Genomic DNA, 6,000 nt, shown 5'->3' with positions numbered 1-6,000 from the left:
AAAAGGAGAGGTTTGGATTTTTATCATTGTAGGGTGATTGTGTTCACACACTGCCAACACACATTTATGTAAAAAAACATGTAAAAGTAGATAGATGCCCTTTAAGGTTTAAATGTGTAACAAGTTGCATATATCATGTTGAGTACATTTGATTCTCCTTCCATCCGTCTGTCCTTCCACAGAACTCTCTCTCTCTCTCTCTCTCTCTCTCTCTCTCTCTCTCTCTCCTTGTTTGTCCTCGTCTTCCTCGCCGGCTGAGGTATTTATCTTCTTTATTCTGTGAGTTTGAAGGTTGTGGGTCGGTCTGCAGTGTTGGGCTGATGAATGGGGCAGTCAGTGATGTGAAGCCACCTCAGGGGGCCAAACGAGACAGCTATTTAGTGACTGAACAAGACACATCGCTTTTCTTTTATTGTTTTCAAACTGCACAGAGGGAGATAAAACCCAGTCTGGGCAATAGGAACAGAAAAGAAGGGAATATCTTGCAGGAAATAGTCTCTGGATCCCTGACTGTGTGTGTGTGTACATACATACATACAAACAGAAATGCTGGAAAATATTGATTTGTGGTTTGCCAAGAATTCCTCTCAGTCGCCAGCAGTGTCCTGTCGACATGTAGTATCTTAGAAAAAGCATAGAAGCTTGTTTCCGCCACAGAATAAACATTTTAAAAGGTAATTGCGTCTTTTTTCCTCACAATTGCAGTTTACATCTAGCAATTCTGGCTTTTTATCTCAGAATTGCATGATATAAAGTCACATTTGTGAGTTATAAAGTCACAATTGTGTGATATAAACTCTTTTTTTCTCAGAATTGCATGGTTAAATCTCACAATTCTGATTTTACAACATGTAATTGGGAGATGTAAAGTTAGAATTGCATGATATAAAGTTGCAATTCTGAGGAAAAAAAGTCTCTTTATAACTCACAATTAAGAGTTAATATCTCCCAATTGCGTGTTATAAAGTCAGAATTGTGAGATATAAACTCGCAATTGCGAGAGAAAAAAAGTAAGAATTGCGAGTTTACACTTTTCATGCAGCAAAGGGCGCAGTGATGGTGTATTGTGATATGATATTAACATATCCATATCTTAGTGCTTTACCCAGTAGGAGTCAGTCACGGCGTATATTTTATGTGCCACAACATTGTACACTATGGATACTGTATGTGTGGAATGAAATATGTGTGTGCCATTTGCTGCATACTACAGTACATACTGCATAATGCATACTATTTCTAACAATAGTGTGTGAAAATATGAAACGTGTGTGATCAGATCACACTATGCTATGACAGATTCCCGTGTGCAATCAGTGCCAAGACTGTCAGATGAGTCGGAGACATGGACGGACAAATGCATATTGAATATGAATTGCGTTTGCTGACCAAAAATGAATGTTCTGATTGGCTGATGGAACCACAGATATCATGTACGATCTCAATCCCTGAGCGGTGATAAAATATCAAAAATAATGTCAGTCAATGTTAAGATTTGAGAAAATATCACCTTACAAAAAATGAATGTCAGTTAAAGCAGTGCTGGGCAGAAACTGATTATGTGTAATCTGGATTAAGTAATCAGATTTTAAAGATAAATACTGTATTTGTTTACATTGCATTTGAAAATACTCATAATCAGACTACAATTGATTGCATGATCACATATTATGCACAAAAATGTATTGATTCTTACATGTTAGTTTTAAATAGTGTTTTCCCAACATTCCAACACTGTATATCTTATTATTATTTGAATTATCACTCGGTGAGTCATTTAACCAAGTTTTATATTGTACTTATATTAAAAATACCTGCATTAATTTCTATAATTGGGTCATTGACAAATAAGGTTTTTGAAAGTGTAAAAAAATAGAATGGAAATATAACTATATTTGAAACCATTTTTTTAGTTTGCCTAGGTGTTAACAATAAGATTTTGTGGTTTGTACAATCAATTAACACTGTTTTTTGTCATTTTTTACAAGATGGAAAAAATGTCACCAAAAAAGTCATTCGGTTTAACCACTGATTTGAAAGTTAAAAACTGATTTGACATTGATGTTGAGATAGTATATAGTGTGTACCACAGAAGAAATATTAAAAAAATGATCACTGATCTCATAAATGTAATCATTTATTGGACTACTCTAAACACTCCAACATATTCAAGTAAAACATTGCACAGGGAAAGGAGAAAAGGGGAAATGTAAAAAAAGAGCCTTATCTGCTTTATATTTGTATTATTGTAGTTCCTTTAGTTATTAAAAACAATATTATTCCATTTAAATATTTACTATATCGGTTTTACCAAATGACCTTTTGACACTTCAAAATCTTTAAAATACCTTTATATGTAGTCAAGTATAATTAAAACCTTTTGGATTCAGTAAAAGAGATCAAGTTGTATACCTTACATACTTTGGATGTTATTTATATATTTGTTTTTTTATTATTATTATTAAGGCCTTTGGACAAAAAAAATGACCCGTCACGTCATTGACCCAATTACATCTGTAATAATTACACTGTTGACCCTTTAAATCTTCCCATACCACCAAACCTGTCCTAACCGTACTCATATCCACCAGAAAAGTGTTTTACAATATGACATAATAATTATTTGGTACAATGTTGTTTATTATTTTTTGACACAAGCAAGTATAGATTCCTGATATAAAGTGTGACCCAATATTTGTCTTTATAGGATATGTAAGTACACACTAACTCTCCAGTCATCTACAATAAAGACCGGCAGAGATATTGATCCTCCAGCATTGGCAGTCAGAGCAAATGTTCTCCGAGAAGAGCCGAATGAGTAAAATTGAGGAGTATAGATTTTCCAGAAAATAGAGAGGCTTTGAGAAATGGTCTGGATGAAACATGTTTTGATGCAGTCGTGGTGGTAGAGAAAGAGAAAGAAAGAGAAAGAGAAAGAGAAATGAGGTTAGGGCACGGAGAGAGACGAGAGTAGAGGACGACAGGAAAAAGACGGAGGCTCTCTTTCATACAGACGAGCATATGTGGGCTGACAAGCTGACATTGCCAGCGGAGTGTGTGTGTGTGTGTGTGTGTGTGTGTGTGTGTGTGTGTGTGTGTGTGTGTGTGTGTGTGTGTGTGTGTGTGTGTGTGTGTGTTGACATCCAGCGAACAGACAGCTGATGGCACAGATTAGCTTCAACCTTACTGGTGACTGTCAACCAGCACTACTGACACACACATCTCTCTCCACTTTGACCCCTGACACACACACACACACACACACACACACACACACACACACACACACACACACACACACTGCCACAAGACATCACTTAAAATGTAGGAATAAAACTTTGCATATGTGAAAACATAACGTAGTCAGTCATGTTTAAGATGAGCGTGACTCCGGCTGTAATGGTGCAGAAGAGGATAACTTCACTGTTATGACTAGAGAATCGTGATTTTATTCCTAAATGACAGTGATTCGGCTCCATATATTAAACCTAAACAAGAACGATCACAGCGAACATCCAGATCTGAGTTCTGATCCAGAGAGAGCAGTTGTCGTATAGATATGAAACAGCTTCACAAACAGTCTTTTCAACCACACAGTATCATTATTTCTGTCTTACAATCATTTAAATCATCACAGAAGAACTGGGATAAAAGTTAATAGTTCGGATATAAACACTGATGTCTACAGTAGAGATCAAAATACAGTAAATCATATTTTATTATTGAATCATTCATTCAAAAGATTTGTTCAAAATCACCGAATCATCCAGTGAAGTCTTTATGAGTGAGTCATTGAATCATTCACTCAACCTGATGCTTTTAAAAAAGAAATAATTCAAATTAATAAAAAAAAAATTTCAATGGACTGCAGCAATTACCATTTTCTCAACCTCTTACTCACATATTATTTTTTTAGTTGTCTGTTCAGAATCATCATCTCTATTTTAAACCAAAAAAAATTGTGATTCTAAATGTATCCAGAATTGTGCAGCTCTAGTTATGACCATATTATGCTGGTAAAAATGCCAATAAATGCTTTGATAAATGCACGAGTGCATGAACTGCAGTGCAACTGGCATGACGTGAAATAATAGTCATAAATATCTCTCTCTTTTTAAATGGAACACTTTATATAACCTTTAATCAATTTATATATATATATATATATATATATATATATATATATATATATATATATATATATATATATATTGCATATGTGTTTTGTTTTGTATCATATTTGACACATCAGGCTTTTGACGCATTCAGAACGTTTTTTATCACAATAAAAATGAAGAAAATATTCGAAAAATGGAAATAAAGTGTATCTAACCTGTGTTTAATAATAAAATGTTTATCTGTTAAGGTTAGGGTTAGGAGGGCTTTTTTGTCCCAATAATGTGGCATCCATTGAATAATTCTATATAACGATTAACACTCTGTTATTATTGCAAACCGTTTAATGAGCAACAACACTGAGGTGCAGATATCTGCCACTATTTATGAGTATAAATAGCATCTAACTACTATTTACACTTATTGCAAAGGAAGTGTAATTTTTGTCTTTATTTAAAGGAGAATAGAGTCAAATGCGCCTTTAACTCCGTTGGGTGTCAATCTTGTGGTGTTTTTATCTCTTTGTTTATAATGTGTATTTGTGTAACTGTACCGAGTTAAAGTCAGCACTGGTGTGTTAACCTATAGTCGCTGGTGGCCAGAACAGCATAGATAACTTCTCATCGCTATATAGACTAAAAATACAGTTATTTATGAATTTGTAATTGAATATTTCTGTGTGAATGTTCAGTCGTTTGTTATGCGCGCGCGCACACACACACCAGCTGACACGTTCTGCTCTGACAGGAGCAGTAGGAGGTGTGTGTAGCGCAGAGAGAGAGAGAGAGACAGGTTTCATCGATTGTTCTTCAGAGCTTCAGCCCATTATCCCGTGTTTCACAGGCGCACTCGAGCGTGCCATCCGCGTTCGCTTTAATTGGCAACGCGTGCCAGTGCGGCTTCCGTCTCTCTGCTCACCCCTGTCCTCTCCATGGTCCTCTCCTCACCCTTGAGCACATCTGGGGCTGTGTGTTTGAAGTAAGTTTGTCTTTTGGCAGGATCCAGCAGGACTGCGTTCGGGAGCTCATTAAAATCTGTCATGCAACTCTTTTCAAACGAGCGCTAAATGGAAAATGCAACACGATCTCATGAAAGTGCGTTTCTATAGCGCGAATTATTTATCGTGCAATTTATATGCAAAAAAAATATGTTTACGTGCATATGATACGCAGTGTATGATTAGGGGTGTATTACACGCCATAAAGTGCGTATCATATGCACGCGAAAACATTTTTTTGCGTATAAATTGCATCGTGCTATAGAAACGCACTTGAATATGGCAAGCTGTGTTCAATTTGAATCATTCCCAGGATATAAACTCTTGATATCAACAATTCAGTTTGCTATTTAATTAAAATGCTAATTCTTGATATCAGGAATTATTTTTCCACATGTAAACATTTTTTTTTTTTAATAAATATCCACAATGACGTCATCACTCGCAGAAATACGAAATTTCAACTAGTAAAAACGTAAAATTCTTCAATATCTGTAATTGTATTTTCACTTGTTAAATGCCATAGGCTGCCATTCAAATCCAGTTGTTGATATCAATAATAGATTTCTTACTAAATTCCAGTTTCACATATCGAAAAAAATTCTAATTTTTGATATCAATAATTACTTTGTTAGTAAAAATATAAATTCCTGATATCATGAATTCAATTATCACTAGTTGAAATATTAATTCTTGGTAAATGTATTTCTGATTTCAATAATTAGGAGAGTAATTTGTTATTAAATTCTTAATAACAATCACATTTGTGAGATCAGAAATTAACACTCAATCAAATGATTGTAATCACAAATAAACATTTTTACTAGAAGCAATTCAATCGTTGATATCAAGAACAGACATTTGCACTAGTAACCACTAAATTATAT

Source organism: Squalius cephalus (genome assembly GCF_949319135.1).
Source record: "Squalius cephalus genome assembly, chromosome: 3".
NCBI lineage: Eukaryota > Metazoa > Chordata > Actinopteri > Cypriniformes > Leuciscidae > Squalius > Squalius cephalus.
Note: the sequence above shows the minus strand (reverse complement) of the source record.